We start from the raw sequence: 18,998 nt of genomic DNA, 5'->3' as shown, positions 1-18,998 counted from the left end.
TGTGACTGGTCCCACTGGCACAGGGTAGCAGGAAGCTCTCCACACACTCACCAGCCCTGGGCTAGGACTGGGTCTGGGGGTCCCGATTCTTTTAAAGCATCATTTAACTAATATTTTCATAGCAAAAAAGAATTGTATAATGTTTGTAATTTACCAGAAACACCAGTAATTTTTCTGATGTTCTTACCAAAAAGTTAGAAGATGTACCTAACTTACCAAAACCAAAAATTTTGTACAGTGCTCACCATTCAGGTTGACATCGTTTTCTCACAGAAGGGTGGATTAAGTGACAGATGGTTACTGTTGGGAAGGAGAGTCGCCTTCCATAAGAACATCAGGAATCTGGCTCTCTGGTGTCCTTTCTCACCTTGGGAGAGTCTTAGCCCACTAGTACCTGCTTCTGGCTCATCAGACCTCAACCTTTTCAGAACTAAAAACTTGCCTAATGTTGTCTGTTTCTGGTTTTTCTTTAACACTGTTTTGAAGTATGACATGACATTATCTGTAAGTAAGTGAATGCAATGATTGGTTGCTTTTTTGTTTGGATGGGATTTCTCTATAAATATTAATAGCTCTGTCCATTTTGAAGGCTTAGGCTCCTCTGCAGTGCCTTCAAAGTCTGTTGCCTGTATAATTTTAGGCTATCTTTTCTTCTAGGAAAATCTCAGTGTCTTTAGAGAGATATTGGCCCAGAATTTCTCAATTAATCCCACACAGCAAAGGATGTTGTAATGTTCCTTCCAGAACTCTTTAAGGATTAACTCTGAAATGAACCTTTCTAAACTATAGAATCTTTTTACTTTCATAAATGTATTAGTCACTTCTCATTGCTGAGACAAAACACCCAGGACCCAAAGTTAATGGAGAAAAGGTTTATTTTAACTTAGTTTGTAGATGTTTTGGTCCATGGTCAGCTGGCTCCAAGAAACAGTGTTATGGCAGAGGAGCATGGCCAAGGAGAAACAGTTCTTGGCAGGGCAGGCAGAAAGCAGAAAGCAGAAAGCAGAAAGCAGCAGCTTTCCTTTTTGGATTCCCTTTTTATCCCAGCCAGTATTCAAGTCTATTGGTTGATGCCACTCACATCCAGGGCAGGTATTGTAGCTTCAGCAAATTAATTCAGCCATACCCAGAAGTATGCCAATCTGACTAGGAGACTAATCCATATATCCATATTCACACTCACTTAATCCATATTCACACACCCTAGACCCACCCACATCTGAAAAGTCCCTCCTAAAGTTTAGGGTCACATTTAGAAACAAGCGACAACCATGAACAACATGGTGATAGGTAGCTTGTAAGTTTTGATCATGTGTGAATATGTCTATAAAATTCATTTCTAGAAGTGGATCATTGGATCATAGCTATATGAATACTGAAAGTTTAAATTAGATATCTCTATTTTGCCTCTATTGAGGCTAAATCAATTCATATATCTCCCACCAGGGTAAATGGTTGCTGGTTTTCTCCAATCTCTTTTATTCTAAATCACCAACTTCTTGAGTTTTGTTAATTGAAAGAACTAGATATCAAAAAAACTAGAATATCAGTCTAAAATCAATTCTCTCTCACTTGCAAAAATCAGTAACATAAGTAAGCACACAAAAGAAATTTTCAGAAAAGCAGATTCTTGTACTATTTTCCAATACTTTTTCCCAAGTAAACTGCTATCTTTTGCAATTGTTGTAGCTAATTATTGAAAGCTAATTATGCAGCTTTCACTAGCCCTTTTTCCTGAGAATGAAGAATCTATTTTCCAACATTTTTTAGAACTTAATTGTATTGTTTTTTCTTTCTTTTTTTTGGTACTGGGAATCAAACTCAGGACCTTGCATTTGCCAGGCAGATGCTTGTGCCACTGAGCTAAACCCCCTGCTTTTTTGAAAAATCTGTGTACTTATAACTCTTTCTCATTGATTTGTTTGTTTTTGTATTGATTTGTAGGACTTTGTTACTTTAAGGTCCAAATCATTAATAGAAAACAGACTTTTGTTTTAGTATATCAAAGATGTATAAATCTTCCTTCAAAATAGATGTTGGTCCTTCTCTCTTAAAATTTTTTTAATAAGAAAATGTTTTAAAATGAGTAATTTGGTTCTTACAAAATACACTGGAAGAGCTGGGTAGATAATTCAGGAGATAACTTATAAGTGCCTTCCTGGCAAAGGCACGGTCTTGAGTTCTATTGCCAGCTATATATATATATATATATATATATATATATATATATATATATATAGTTTATCTAGTTTATGCAATTTAAACCTCCTGGCTTGTTTTAATATTGATGCCTCCTGAGTCTCTCATGATATGATAGGAGTTGAGCCTTGCTTTGTTTAGGGGTAAGTGAAATGACACTGGGAAAAGGCATTGGAAAATAATACAAGAATCTGTTTTTCAGTAAATTTCTCTGGTGTACTTACTTATGTTACTGATTTTTGCAAGTGATAAAGAATTGACTTTAGATTGATATCCTAGTTTTTTGATATCCTCATTTTTATATGAAGTATGTAATAACTGTAATTTTGATTTTCAGAAATTATTACATGATAGTAAGATAAAAACCTGAATTAAGCACACAAAATAATTTTAACATAATGAATTAGGTAGATTAAATTCTTTTATGCATGTAAGCAATAGAGAAGTCAACTGTGGTGATGTATACCTATAATATTAGCTAATTGGGAGAGTGAGAGAGAAGAATTGGAAGGTCAGGGACAGCCTTTGCAATGTAGCAAGACTTTGTCTCAAAAAATAAAAGAAAAATAAATAAATAAAGGCCTGGGGATCTATAGGCTCAACCCCCCATCAGCAAAACCAAACTGGACACAAATAAAATCTACAAACAACATGCTGTTTTAATATTGTTACTTTTTTCTTGGTTTTTTATTTTTATTACTTATTTGCACTACATGATTACATCCTTTATGTTATCTGTAAAGCAGTTATAGTTTTACATTATTATCTTTTTGCAGTATTACAGTGTCACAAATAATTCTCTTTACTTGGATTTAATATAGAATAGTGAACAGCAATGATTGTAATTCATTGTTCTGGTTTCATTTTTTATTTTGTGTGACTTTAGGCATATTATGTAACTTTTCTAAATTTCTTCATTTGTACATGGTACTTCTATTACAGGTTGTATGAACTAAGTGAAATAATTAACATAAGGCGTTAGTTAAGTGCCTGGCAGTTAATGTATATTTAAAGGGACAATTACAGTTTATAATTTACATTTTTAAAACATTTTACTCTAGTGTAAAACATTTTCATGGTGAAAATACCAGTGTAAATAGAAAGCAGGTAAGTTTGGTTAGTTTAGTGGCTACCTGTATACATTACTTTGAAAACAATCTCTACTATCTCTAAATAATTCTTTTACTATGCCTGAAATGATATCATTAGAGATTTATTCTATGCAGTCTTTTGTTTTTTTGTGGTACTAAGGATCAAACTCTGGACCTTGAACTTGCCAGGCAGGCATTTAGGCTGCTGAGCTATCTCCTCAGCCCTCCATGCAGTCTTGCTAGATTAAGTTTTATATTGGATTCATTGACTTATTTTTATTTATTTATTCATTTATTTGTGGAACTGGGGATTGAACTCAGGCCCTTGTGCTTGCCAGGGAAGTGCTTATTCTACCGAGTCATCTCCTTGGCTCTTATAACTTATTTTTAGGTTTTTAAAAATATATGTAAAAGAGAAATAGCTTCCAGAAAATGGTGAGGAGAATATCAGTGTATCACATGAGCCTGATACAGCCCAACTCAGAGACCTCCTTCTGAATAAGAATTTTTGAGTATAAATGAGAAGACCCAGGGCAAAGAGAAAACTGAGAGTTGAACTTTATCTTTTACCTGTCTTCACCTTTAAAACATTGTCTCTTCACTTAGCTCAAAGAAATGGTGGCCCAAAATGTTCCTATTTTTTAGCATCATTACTCCACACCAAAACACCTATACATAATTCTTAGCTGTTTTATTTGCAATAGTACTGAACTGGCAGCAACCCAGGTGTCCTTCATCAGGCACATGGGTGCAGTATTCATACCATGAGAAACTATTCAACAAAAAGAAGACACTGTTGGCTGATATAATAACTTGGATAGATCTCAAGGCCATTAAACAGAAAGATAAACAACCAATCCCCAAAGGTTACATAGTGTATGGATTCATTTACATAATTTTTGGAAGATGAGATTATGAAAACATAATCTGAGTTGTTACCAGAGAGTAGAAATTATAGGAGGAAAGGAGTAGCTGTGATTATAAAGGGCTGCAGGAGGGAGGGCTTTGGAGAAAGTAAGAGTTCTGTGTCTGGCATGCAGTGAGAGTTACATGACTTACCCATGATAAAATGACATTGAGCTAAAAGGACACACAGAGTGTACCAATGTCAAAATATTGGCTTTTCATATTGTGCTATAATTATGTAAGATAAAAACATTGGAGAAAACTGGGTGACATGTACATGAAAAGATTCTGCATTATCTTTGTGACTTCCTGGGAAACTACAGCTATTTTAAAGTAAGACTTAAAGCATTAAAAAAATTATTAGAGGACTCCCACTTGCTTATTTTAGTGCCATGCTGGTGAAGATGAAAATAGGTGGGATGAAAGAGAAAGCAAATTAGTGCTAGAGAGTTTAAGTTTTTCACTAGAGTAAAGTCAGTATAGAAAGGCTTTGAGCTAATTCACTTTCATAATGTCACCTAATACACATCTGCAGTTACAGCATGGCTCTTTGTCACAGGGTTGGAAAGAAAGTAGAGGCAGAAACTTCCAGATTTACACAGCCTCTCACATGGTTAGAGAAAGATCACAGTTTCAGTTTAGTTTTGGGTTTGGGGAACCTAAAGAAATAATACTGGGACGGTTTCCCTTTCTGGAAAAGTTGGTAGTTTTACTGTAGCAGACTTAAATTTTGTACATTTACTAGGGGACAAAGATTAAGAATTACTATAATTCTCCCTTGAACTTAGTTTCAACAAATTAATTTTTTTTGTTAAGGTGCAGAATGAAATCCTAGGGAATTACTGGCAGAAGTCTCTAGGTGGCAGGGGAGAGGATCTAAACTAGGTGCGAGTCCCTTTCTGACCTAGTTTTACCTGGGCTTCCATTTCTTTTTATGGAATAACAATTAATTATGGTCCTTCATCTGTTTTCTGCCTTCTGTCATAAATTTGGTTTCATATCAGTTCCTCTTAGATTGCCGCACCCACGTGGAAAAGAGACGTGTGTGAGCTCTGGCAGGAAGTCAGAAATAGCGGTATCAGTGTTGAGAGGCAGTCCCCAATAAGGCCAAGGAGAGCGAATCATGAGGCCGGTTGTTGGGTCCAAATCCTGGCTCTCTTGTTTAAACGAGTATTTAAATTCCCTGTGCTTTACTTTTTAAATTTATGAAGTAGAGAAAAATAAGAATGAGAACATCTTTCACAGTATTTGCTTGATCCAACACCCCCGGCTAAACGATGTTTGCTATTTATTGCTTGTGTGTTATTGTTTGCATTTCTGTTTGTCTTATGTGCAAGTCCGCAACTAGTCTGGGCAATATGAAAGCTTCCACAGAACTCGAACTGTTTCACTTTTCATAGTGCAGCTTGTATTTAAGAAGTGTACAGATAAGTATCTGTGATAAGCCTGTAATTTCAGAAGTTGCCTGCCTTGCTTCACCTGCTAAATACGCGCCAGCTCTTCTCTTTAAAACTGGTGCAAAGCCACTTTCATTAATAATAACAATAATATTTATTTGAAAGATTCGGTGTGGCAGCATTTCAACACATTCACGTCCCTTTATTGATGGAGTCATAAATTTCCCTCCATTTTCTGATGATTTATTTTGCATCGTCACACCCATGGATTCCTTTTTTTGCTAGTCTCCTTTTTAAAAACTTGGCCTTATCAGCCCCGGGATCACCAACCCCGCACTGGCTAGGTAGCTGGGCGGCTCCCTAACTCTCAGTCACCTCTGCCTCGGCTCAGGCTCCGCCCCCAGCGGAAGGGGGCGGGGCTCGCGTGGCGTGCGTGAGGCGACAGCGCCCTGACGTTGAACGCTTCCAGTTGACGCAGCCGCAGTGCCGCTGAGGCCTCGCAGCTCCGACCCCGCCCCTTGCCCGCCCCCCGGGTGTCAGAGGCTGCGGCCCGGAGCTAGACCTGGGGCGCGGGGCTGGAAGGTGTGGGCGCCGCTAGCGCCCGGTAGGCCGCGTCCTCTCGGTGTTGCCGCGGCAGCTGCCGCCGCCCGGGGCCGTCGGCGCGCTTGGAGAAAAACCAGAAAGGTTCGCGGCTGCCTGGGCTTGCGCCAAGGTGAGGATTTAGGTCGGGCCGGCCGGTGCCGCGCGAGGTGGACAGCGCCGGGTTCCAGGGCGCCGGACCTCGGCCTGGTCGGGTCGGGGGAGGGTTGGCGGCGCCGCGCTCCCTGCTGTGGTGTGGCAGCGCCCCACAACTTCCTCTGACGTTCTCACTTGCGGCCGGCGTCCTGCACTCGGGGTGTCGGAGGTCGGGGAGAGGCCCCGAGGGCTCGGCGGCCGGAGGGCTGGGCTGCGCTGGGCTGGGCAGCGCTGGGCTGGGCTGCGCTGGGCTGGGTTGCGCTGGGCTGGGCTGCGGCGCGGAGCCGACGCCGAGCGTGGCGGGAGGCAGGTGGCGGGTGGCGGGTGGCGGGTGGCGGGTGTCCGATGCGCGGCGGGAAGGACCGCGGGCGCGCCGGTCGGATCCCAGCCTCGTAGCGGCGCCGGGTTGCCTTCCGGCCTCGGGGGGCGGTCGCTTCTGCGAGGGCCGTGAAGCCTAGCACTTCCCCTATGTTTCTAGGCAGGCTGTTGTTTCTTGTCTAATGAATCGCTGTGCAGCCCTGTGGAGGAGTGCATTTCAGTGTAAACATTGTCTAGGGCAGAAGGAGGTGAAGTTACTTTCCTTCCAGACAGTGTGCCCCAGCGTTGGCCCTAGGATAGACAGTGGGTTGGAGACGCTTGTTTAGGGGTGGGGTGGGGGGAGTCTTGTGAATTTCTTCTGTAAGGAAATCATGGTTTTTGTAATCAGGAGTTTTGTAATCAGGTTTCAGGTTGCTGCTTTCACCCTGTGCATAATAGAAATAAAGTTGGTTTATTCTAATTTAACTAGACGAAGTATAAAAATAGATGAATTAAGCGGACTGCCTAATGTAAATGTTGAACAGTGCGGCATATACCATTTATTCACCTCCAATCCTATTACGTTAAGTTATTCTCACTTCATACACGAGAATATTAAAGTTATTTTCACTTCACACACCAGAGAATTAATTAAAGCCCATAGTCCAATCTAAAATATAACTTGCCCAAATAACTATGATTCAAATTAGGCGATTTGGCTTAGTTTATAGCGTTTTAATTGATACACTGTGACATTTCCCAAGTGCTTTATGAGTTTGCAAGGTGATTCTTATTTGGTTAAAAAGTATGGCAGGTGTGGATAATTTAGTGAGGTAGCAAACCCTGTTGCTCCAAGAACAACCAACCATAAAACAAAACAAACCCCAGGAATATAGCGCAGTGCAGAGGCCTTGGGTTCAAATACCACCACTGAAAAAGAAACAGAATCAAACATGGCAGGTGCCAGGAATAGAAAAGAAACTACAGCATTTTCTTGTTAGCGAGGAGCCAACAATTTGATAGAAATCTTTTTCAGGACCATACTTGGAACGTGTTTTAAAGTATCATTTAAACTCCAGAACCCTTTGACTCTCCTGTCATGCCCTTTGTATAAGTACAGTGGTTTTTGAAACTTTGGAGAACTACTTCTAACTTAAAAACTTGAAACAATGAAATGTAATACTGGACTAACATTGAAGAGTTTTCTTTTATGTGTTATGTACATTAAGTCATTTTAATTTGAAATTGTTACACTGCTCATAAAGTGAGAAAACCTTCTATAATTGGTTAAAATGCTATTCTTTTTAGATTTGTTAACATGAAACACTGTGGAAGACTGTTTTCAAGAGAAGAGAAATGAAAACCAGCATTATAGACTGGAAAAACTTGGGTAAACATTCATTGACTAAGATTGAAAAGAATCTAATTTCCTTGTTAAAGGTCAGAGAAAATACTACTTTCTGTTTCATATATGGTTTAATATGTGTATATGGTGAAAGAGCAGAGGTGATTTATACTGTGACCTCTCAGATCATTTGGACTGTCACTTTTGGTCTGTTGCTATCAGATTGACAAGTCATCATTAATATGCACATTGACAAATTAAAGCTAAGGGGATCTTTAACTTACCAAGTGTCAGATTCTTTTCTCTCTTTTGTTTGCTCTTTAATCTCTCCAGTTTTATAGATGAAGAATATTAGTTGACTTTTTGGTTTGTTCTTTGTAGAGTATTGCATATGGCTGAACTCAAATACATGTATGGCTTTGCACGTGCTAGGCAAGTGCTTTACCACTGAACTACATCCCCAGATCAATTCAAGTAAGTTTTTTTTTTATTCTTATGATTGTATGAAGAGTAGAAGACATGATTATTAAGCAGTTTAATTCACTTTATCTATTGAGTGTCCTATAGCAGGCATTCTGGTCTTCTGGTAGTAGAGCAAGTAGTCTCTGTATGTAGCCTTTGAGAGTACTTAGAGCAGTGAAATTTTTCAGAAGGTAATATCTTTGTGAACTCATTTTTTCTTGATTTTATTTGTAAGCGTATTGTGGTTTATGTAAAAAGCTAGGAAATGAGTACTGTCTATGTGCTAAGTTGCTTTATTTATAATCTTTGATATTATTTTAGTTAATAGTACAGAGTTGTCTACTAATGCTGCTTTACAACACACTGGGAAACTAGAATTCTGGTAGAATTTAGCATAGTGTTTTTCATGTTAAAGATAGTGACAGAATTTTAAAATTCTATGATGAGTTAGAACAGTTTTGAAAATATATATGACAGAAGTTACCTGATCAGATAGATAACAGTCTTGAAGATGACTTGGAGAATGGTAAATTTGGAAGCTTGGTACTCAATTATATAGACTCTTATAATAATCTAGCTTAGAAGTAAAACAATGTATGTGGAAAGTAAGGGCTGGAGTGAATTGAATAGATGTAAAGGAGATAACCTGGATTAGATCTAGTAAGCTAGAGGGAAAGTGAAATCTGCATCATTTCTGTCTGCTGTCATAGTCGTGCACATAATCAATATTTAAAAATTTTTGTGAGATGAATACAATGAATTCTCTTAAAGTCTGACTTGTAAATGAGTGGATTTTGGGGCCATTTACTACAGGAAAGATTATAGAAAGAGCAGTGGATTGTGGAACATGATTGGTGTCTATAAAGTTAATTTGAAAAGCTTTATTTTTGAAGCATCTATGACTTTAAGAAATATTACATGCCATGTAAATTTTTGAGTCCCAGATTTTTAAAGCTGTCAAAGAGATTAAAAGGTATTTGAATATTTAAGTGAGCTAGTATTAATTTCTGGCTGTAGAAGTCAATGTTGCTGAAGTGCAGCAGTTTTCTTGAATGACATGACTTTTGAGATGTCAAAATTTCTTTCAAAATAATCTGGAACAATTTTTATGTTTTTGGTACTGGAGATTCAACCCAGAACTTCATGTATGCGGGACGTATGCTAGCAATAGCAATAATACACTCTACAATCCTTTTTATGGAGTGTATTATATTAAAAACATTAATATAAAGTGCATTATTATATACTTTACAGTTATTTAGTTTTTTTGATTTGTAGTGTTTGTATTGTCACTTTCCTTATCAGAATAGTCCTTCCACTTGGTATTTGATTTGCTTCTAAGAATCATATTCCCTAGTATTTGTGGGACTATGTTATTAATACTATCTTTACATTTAATTTTTGCCAATTACTTTTGGTTATAAAATTTTGTTACTTCAGTGTGTTTTTCTCATAAGAAATTAGACAAATTTTGATCATTATTTAGTGTTATGTAATTTCTTTCAATTTTTTTGACTTTAAAAAGAATATTAATAGTAGCTTAGCTACCACTGATAATTTTTTTTTCTATGAGTTTAGTGTTTGTATTTTTAATGCCTTTTATGTCTTTTCAAGGGAGAGAGATTTCATTTTCCTACTAGGAAACTGGCTTAGAAAGATTCAGTGATTTGCTGAAACTGTCAAGAAAAGATAGGGGAATGGTGTGAACTTTCCATTTTACAACTTGCTTTATTTTTTATTTTTTTTTAATTTTTTTTTAAATTTTATTTGTGTGTGTGTGTGTGTGTGTGTGTGGCCAGCTCAGCCCACCAGGGGGCGGGGCTGGCTGGCATGTGGTGCTGGGGGATTGAACCGCGGTCCCAGTGCTTTGCTAAGCTTGTTCTAAGTAGGTGCTTTAGACCACTGAGCCATCTCACCAGCCCCCTACAACTTGCTTTAAAGCTTACTCTGTTTCTAAGATGCCAAAGGATTTCTGTTATTTTATAATGATTATTATTTTACCTCTGAATTCTGTTGGACTTTAGAGTTAACAGGTGAAAATGTGTTTCTTGTATATAAACTCCTATTACTAAAAGGAACCTGGAATGACTTGTTCTTGGGTAGGAAGGATTATACCAAATTGGTTGACCTAAAAGGATAATTTTCTATTTTGTTTGCTTAATAAATAGAATAGGACATTATAAATTTCAGCGTTTATACATAGGCTTGGCTCTGACTAAAATTGTTAAGGAGATTAAATTTGTTTTTAAACAAACCATCTCCTTTTTAAGATTTCCTTATCTTCAGGGATCTCAGGCTTTTTGTGAGAATTGTAGGTGCTGCTTGCTAATGAGAAAAGTATTCTAATTCATACTAGTAAGATGTGATAATAGTTTAATGATGATAATTAATGGTAGATCATACTGAAAGACAGTCGTGTACTGTATAATACATTGTGATCAACAGCTGACCACAAATAGTACAGGGGTCCTATATTATACTACAAAATATTGCTGTTGTCAGTGGAGTTGTAGTACTTGTGATGTCTTAGAGCAATGTGTTACATGTTTGTGAGGAAGTTGGTGTAAACAAACCTCCTCATTTACCTATTGTATAGCACACAGGAAGCTGAGGTGGGGTGATCACTTGAATTCAGTAAGACCCTGTCTCAAAAAGAAAGTGTAGTGTCAAGATTATTGTACTTTTTTTTTTTAAAGACAAAACATGTTAATGTAGAATTGAGTTTTTTACAATCTAAAGCCCCAGTATTCAGATTTAATTGCAATGTGAGTATTTTCCAATAAATAAGTAGATTTTGGTTTGCAGTTTCACAATTTGTCTCTAAAAGATTTGCCATCACTGGTATAGCAATACAATTATGTGTATATAAGTGACTGTGTGGTTTATATGTTCTCTATACTATATACCATTACTTTAGAATATTTTCTACTTATATTTTAAAGTTTAAAATAAAACAGTGTTATGATTTATATCTAAAATATTCCGCAGGGGGCCTGCCCCTTAGCTCAGTTCTTTAAGTGGCTGCTTCAACAAAGCAGTCAGGCTCAGGTTGCTGTGGTTTGATCCTCACAATTAAGCCAGCCAAACTGGCCCTGAAGGCATTTGGAGAAAAGAAAAAAAAAATCCTTATTCCATTTTTAAGGGGCTGGGGAGATGACTCAGTGGAATAAGCACTTCTCTGGCAAGCGCAAGGGCCTGAGTTCAGTCCCCGGTTCCGTAAAATAAAATAAAATGAAATAAAATAAAATATCCCGCAAAGCATCATGCACTCCTAGATAGGGTTTTTGGGAGTGACTGGGTCATAGATATGTGATACTGCATCAGTTCTCTGGTTTAACACAATTTTGGGTGTAGGTGAGTGGATTTACTGAAGACAGAAGACCCACATGGGTGTGAGTGACACCAACCAATAGTTTGTAGCTTGAATGGAATAAAAAGGGAAAAGAGGCTCACTGCCATTGCTGTTTTTTCTTCTGCCTGCCCTACTGTGAACTGTTTCTCCTCTGACATGCTACTTTGCCTAGGAGGCCATTCTGGACTGAAATCTACAAACTGAGCTAAAACAAACCTTTCCTCTTTTAACTGGTGGGTGTTACATATTCTCCCAGCAACTAGGAAAGTAATTAATATAAAGAGTATGCTCTATTACACCAACTGTGGCCTTAAACATCTTGTACTTGCCATGTCCATTGATTGCATCATTTTCTGTAGTATTTAATGTAAATCTTATGTTGTTTTGCTTATCATCAGAATTTACAGCTAATGCTGGCAGTAAGAGGTAATGTTGAGTGAGTGACCTGGAAGCCTCTTAGGTGATTAAGGACTTCAAAGTATAAAATTAGTGATTATTGCTTACCCCTTAGGCAGATACCATTCACCCATAGCTGTGATCTTGAGCATAAGAATGAAGTGATGGAAGCTTTTAAGGAGCCGCTTCATTGAAGGTAACATGATAAACAGAAATTCAAGAAGTGCCTACATCAGATAAAGAGAAACTTCTAATGATCTGACACAGAAGTGTTCCCCTCTCAGCACTGGCCAGTCATGACCAAAGCAAAAATTTTATTTGTGACATTGAAGAAAAAGTTTCAGCCCAACCTCACAGTTGAATTTACTGGCAGTTCTCTGTGGTCTAAGTAACTCAGGAATCATTATTCATTACTTACTGTGAAAGTGAGTGGTAAGTCTGTGCTATATGATGTGAGCTACCTGAAGAAATTTTGGAAACTGGATAAGCTGATTGTGGAGGAAAATTACTTGCCAGAGAAAATCTTCAGTATAGATGAAACCTCCCTAAAATGGAAATGAATGCCTGAAAATATTTTTATCTATAAGGAAGTCTTCACTGAGGTTTTAAGACTTTTAGAAAGTAACAGTTTTACTGGGGGCAGTGTCACAAGCTTCGAATTGCAACCTTTTATTGTCTGGCTCAGTGAGAAGTTCAGGACTTTTCAAGCCTTCAGTAAACAAACATTGCCAGTTACCCGTAGGAGCAATAAGAAGCAATGGGTGATTTAATTTTTCTTCCAAGATGCCCTCTTTCTGTATTAGTGAAATGGAGAAGTACAAATGGGGAATGGCAAATGGCATATCTATTAAAATTTTGCATATTGTTGATATTGCTCATACATATCTTCCTTTTGCTAATGTCCATCCTAATATTAAAGTGGTATTTCTTCCTTCAAACTACCTCTTTGATCCACCAAATGGAGTTAAGACATATTACCTGAGGATGTTCTTTGCCTGGTTTATTGAAATTGAAGACACCGATGCAATTTTATAAGCAATTTAAAAAATTCTATATGTAATTCAGTATGTATAAAAGCATCTAGAACCCTGCTTGGGTTTGAGATGATATCCTCAAGAAGTAAGTGAATGATGCTTGCATGTGGACTAAGGCACTTAAGAGTTTTATTCATGATGTCAAATAATTTGCTAAGGGTGAAGCGGTTCCAAAAATCAGCACAGTTATGGTTGAGATGTCAAACAGCTATGGTCTGGATATGGATGTGGATGATACGAAAGTGCTCCTAAAGATGGTTCCTGGGAGGTTGACTAATAAGTTTTTGGAACTGGAATAGGAGCAGATAGCTCAAGAAGCAAGAGAAAACAAAACTGCATTATAAGAAGAAGAATTCTCAAGAAAATTTAATTTACAGTAAAGTTTATAAGATTTTGTAGAACTGCCCAAATACCTTAAGTATTTTGAAACCTTTTACTCCATTATTAGAGGGTTTTTATTAATAGAAAAGAATGTTCACAATGTGTTATCTGCTTACAAGCACATCTGTGATGAAAGATGTAAACTGCATTCACATGTTTCTGGAAAAGGTGGTTTCTGCTAAGAAGACCCTTGGCAGATCCTTCAGAAAGGATTCTAGAAGACTTTATGATCACAAGAGATGACTGACAGATTCAATTTTCTTGTTCCTGAAGTCCTTCTAGAGGGACAAGATGCAGAAGTGGAAGACAGTGATATTGATCATCGTGAACCTGTGTCATGTGTGCATCCTTAGTTTGTAATGAAACAGCTTAGAGGGTTGGGGAGATGGCTCAGTAGAAGGGGCCTGAGTTTAAGCCCTGATTTTGAAAAACAAAACAAAACAAAACAAAAAAATAGCTTAAAAGAATTTAAAAAAAGAAAATTTGGATTAATAATGTCGCTCAGTGATAGAGCACTTCCCTAGCATTCCATGTGTTCAATCACAGCACTGAAAACAAAAAAAAAGGAAAAAAAGAGAAAGCAAGCAGGAAGGAAGGTCATAATAGAAAAAAAGCTTATAGGATAAAGATATTTAAAAATATATTTTTGTGGCTGGGTCTGGTGGCCCAGACTTGTAATTCCAGCTCTCCAGAGGCTGAGGTCAGAGGTTATCGTGAGTTTGAGGTCAGCTTGGGTTCCATAGTGAGTTTAGGGCCTGCCTGGACTACATAGTGAGATTTGTTTGAAAACACAGAACAAAACAAAAATTTTGTATATACATACAATGCATTTATATTTTGACTTATATATTATGAAGTAGTTTAAAAGTTTACAAAGTGAACAAGTTGCATTTAGCCAATATAAATTTATTGTTGAGGAAAGAAAAATGTTTTTGTGAACTTAATATAGCTCAAAAATACAGTTTTGATGAAGTCTACAGTAGTGTATAGTGAAGTTCTAGGCCTTCATACTCATTTCCACTCCCTGACTCAGAGCAACTTAAAATTCCATAAGCTGTATTCATGGAAGTTGCTCTCAGTGGGTGTATCATATTCTCATAAAAAGACCTCTTATTCCATATTTGTACATGTTCTATGTCTAGCTATTTACATACATTTATGCTAAATAGTGCACTATCATGTTAGAACTGGCTATAGTATTGAATACAGTAAGTTGCTGTACAAGTATGTGACCTTCAAACAGTAGGTTGTTCATAAAAATATACATGTTTTGGTTCTAGCTACCCCTGTTTTAGTGTCTTTTTTTCTCTTATTTCTTTAATGTTTACTTTGTATTTATAACAAGTAGCTGAGGATAGCCCTGGGGCTGAACACAGATGGGCAGATCTTTTGAGTAGTACACTGTAATTTGTTCTCCCTCACCTCAGCAAACATTTGTGTACCAATTCCAGAGGAGGAAGTGAGAAGAATTAGATCATATCAGTGCCTCCCACTCCCTCTGCTGCCCACAGGTCCTGGGCAAGGCAGAGTGCCTTGGAAATTCCTCTAAGTAGAAAAGAGTTCAGAGCCCAAGAATGAGAGTGATCAGAAAAAAAAAGGATGAAAGAGAGTTTCAATAAATATAAACTTGATTCATACTTTAAAAAAATATGCAGAAGTAATTATTTCATCTTCCACAATCTCCCTGCATCTAGATCCATTCTTTCTTTTGTTCTTCCTGTTCATTTTTTTTATGAAAAGTTGGTTCCTGTACATTCATGTTTTGAATTTGAAATTTTTAAAAATCTTAAACATTTTTGTCACATATACTATGCTAGATATTGTATGGTTTCCTTTAATCTTCTAAAATACAGAAACATCTTCCTTGTGAAAGAAAACTGTTCTTTGATTTGTTAGAACTAGTAACAATAAAAAAACAAGCAAACAAACAAAAAATATTTTCTGAGTATATGTTGCCCCAGAACCAGACCTTGGAAAAGAAATTAAAAAACAGGTAGTTTCTTTGGGAAAATGATTATAGGAAATACTGATGAAGAATGAGGAAGAAAGGAAAGGGATGAAAGCCAATAATGGGCATTGTTTTGGCAGTTACCATTGTAACCATTGTAGCTCACTTCTGTTGGGAAACTCTTGAGTTATCCTAGGTCAAGAGCATGGATAATTTGAATGTTTATACACCAGCTTCCTAGCTGTCATCATTGCTGTTAACTCTCTGGTATTTCTGGCTTGTCCTTGGAATGCAAGCCAAGCATTTTCCTGCAGTCAGAAAGCATTTCAATGGAGTGTCACAGGTGTTCATAATAAGCAGTCTTCCTGTGTGTGGAGATTAATGCCAACAGTATGTGGCAAGACACCAAGCATTGGCTGCCAACAGTTAACCTTTATAAAACATAATATTTGCAATGTGCCAGACATTAAATTATATCTATATATCTATATCTATCTATCTATATATATATATGTATATATGAACTCCAAACTTCTGTGAAAACTCTGTGAAACAGATTCTGTTAGAATTGTCATCTTACACATAAGGAAACAGGATGGAGATATTAGGTATTTTTCCTAGAGTCACAAACGTATACAGACAGAACTGTTACCTGAACCCAAGTAGTTGAGTATACAGTCCAGCTTTTGGCCTATACAGTGGGCTTCAGTATCACTACAGTCTGAAGAAGCAGAACCTTCTGATTTTACTGTTTTTCCTTATATCTCCATCTTTTTCTCCTTTTTTCCCATCTCTTTCCTTTTAGTTTTGTTTTTTTTTTTTTTTTTTTTTTTTTTTTTTTTTTTGGCCTATTTCCTTATTTGCATCAATCCTACTGCTCTCATTCTACAATGTTACATTCTTCCTTCTGTTCTTAGACTCTAGACTGCCTTATAAAATAATGCTTGCTAAGGTATTAACTGACATTCTGAGCTTAGGGTTTTTGAGTTTGATATTGCTCAGTGAGTATTTGTATTTTAACTTTAAAAAATACAAGTATTTAGAAACCAAAGAAAGAAATATAATACAAGGACAGTATTTTTGGATTGGGTGCTGCCTGTTCCTTGGCGAATGTTATAAAGGAGAGGCCAAGAGATATGTACGTGAGCACATAAACCCTCTTTGCTACATGTTGCATCTTAAACTCCAGCCTCTGTACTTTCTATTTGAAATTGTAGACTTTTACATGCCAATTGAAAAACATTTAATTAATAGTTCAGTGTTTCAAATAAAAAGTCTTGCTCCACTACTGGCTCTCTTTTCTACAAAATCCTGCACTGCTATATACAGCAGTGACCACTTTCATGGCTTTGCTAGTATTTTTTCAGTTTTAAAAAAAATATATATAGGGTATATTATATATAATGCTCAGTTGACTTATTTCTTCCCTAGGAACATAAGTAGGAGGTTGTATATGTTGTTTCTTGACTTTTTCCTGTTATTGCTACATTCATTCTGGACATATCCTATTATAAATCATCAGCTGTCTCTCATTTAAAAATTCTACATTCTATTTATAGAGTATGCCATAATTCATTTATTTTCCTATGAAGTATTTTTTTTCTGGTTTTTTAGTGTATGATGATGTTGCAGTGATTGTCCTTGAAAAATCATCGTTCTGCTTGAGGAAATACTTTTGAGGAATAGAGTTCTGGAAGTATATCCAAGACACATTTGTAGTTTGTATAGTAACTGATAAAGTGTTTGTTTTTAAACACTGCTACTTTACTTCTGTCAACACAGTATGAGTACACATTTTCTTAAATCTCTGCCAAGAAAGACGTTTGTAGTCTTTTCTAGTTCTCACTAATTTCATTGATAGGTGATAGATAACATTTGTCTCATTGTTAGTGGTGTTAATTATCTTTGATTCTATATTTTATTCATTTTTCTATCAGATTATTTGTATATTATTGATTTATAGGGTGGCCTGTCTTTTTGAAGGACTAAAGATTTGAAATTCTATGCTTGATCAAAGCATGACAAATGTATGTATGGAAATGTCATAATGAAACTAATTTGTACAGTTGATGTGCATTAATAGTTATAAAAACTTGACCATACTACTAGTACTTACATATTTTATTTCCTTCATCCAATGAGAGAGAAATAAAACACCCTGAATATAATATTTTATTTAAAAAATTGTGTGTGGTTAATTTCGAAAAATGTTTTCAGGTTGACACATAAAAATTATACATATTGATGGAATATATGTAATGATTCAGTGTATGTACATGTGCAGTATATGTACATGTGCAATTTGTGTACATATGGAAATAATTCAGGCCAATATTTAGCTCATCAAATATTAGCTTTATTGAAATGTATGGTATGTTGTCTTCTGCTTTCTTCTAGCTTTTTTGAAATGTATGGTGTGTTGTCAGTATTTATAGTCATTCCATGGTTGAACAGAACAGCAGAACTTGTTTGTCCTGTGTAGTTGTAGCTTAGTATCTGTTGCAACTGGATCATTATCATCTTAAAATGATCGCAGTAACAGTGATCAGTGATGCTAAATTAGGAAGTTTGCCAAATCTGTGGTTTACTGTGCTTGATTCAACTATTTGATATTTTCATGCTTTTGTTTTGGTATATTATTAAAATAATGACTGCTACAATTTGTTTTCTAATTTTAGATAATTTTGAAGTGAATACCATGACTTTAAAAAAGAATAAAGAGCAAATAGGTGAATTGTGAAAATATTTGAAAGCATGTTTTATAACATGTAGATCAGTTGTTATTTTCTTAAATATTACATAAAATATTTAAACTTATACCTTTGAATATGGTAACTGTGTTAAAAGCTCATTGGTATTGTGGATTCAAAGATGCATAAAACAGTTACTATTGATCATCATCATCGAGAGACAAAGTAGGTAGATAAGCTATAGGGGTTGTAATGAGAAGTTCAGAAGTTTAATGAAGTGACTGTGCAGGGACCCAGGGTCCTAATTTTGTAAACATCCTCATCTTGTGCAGGAGGAGAGGGATGGAGATGGTGTGGGTGTAACCAACCCACCCTGGGGTAGATAACCAGCATATGGTATAAGGGAGGAAAAGAGGCTTGCCGTTCTTCCCCTTGCTCTTCCTGCTTCTGCTGCTTTGAACTATTGCCCTTAAGCAGGTCACTCTGGCTTGGAGACTGCTGAATATGGACTGATACCTCCACAAACCATCAGCTAGGGGTTGGCCAGATAGCTCAGCACACTAAAGCACCTGCTTAGGCAGGTGTAGGGACTGGGGTTCAATACCCCCAGTGTGCTGTGAGGGCCCTACCCCTGGGGCATGCTGAGACAGTGATTGAGACTGGGTGTGGTAGCGTGTGCCTTTAATCCCAGCACTTGGGAGGCTGAAAATAGGATCACTACAAGTCTAATCTGCATAGTGAGACCCTATAGATCTCGTACTAAAT

General features: G+C 36.8%; 1 protein-coding gene across 1 annotated transcript in view; it reads left to right on the top strand.

The window, feature by feature from the left end:
- Positions 1-6,136: 6,136 nt before the first annotated feature.
- Kiaa1109 (KIAA1109 ortholog) overlaps positions 6,137-18,998 on the top strand; it is a 231,795-nt gene continuing 218,933 nt past the window's right edge. Inside the window, exons 1-3 of the mRNA XM_004646167.2 lie at positions 6,137-6,305; positions 7,934-8,015; positions 8,352-8,444. The gene's annotated coding sequence lies outside the window, so the exon portion shown is untranslated. The remainder of the gene's footprint in view (positions 6,306-7,933; positions 8,016-8,351; positions 8,445-18,998) is intronic.

This window comes from Octodon degus, unplaced genomic scaffold (assembly GCF_000260255.1).
Source record: "Octodon degus isolate 3935 unplaced genomic scaffold, OctDeg1.0 scaffold00256, whole genome shotgun sequence".
Classification (NCBI taxonomy): domain Eukaryota; kingdom Metazoa; phylum Chordata; class Mammalia; order Rodentia; family Octodontidae; genus Octodon; species Octodon degus.
The sequence above is the reverse complement of the archived record's forward strand: the minus strand, read 5'-3'. Positions and strand labels throughout refer to the sequence as shown.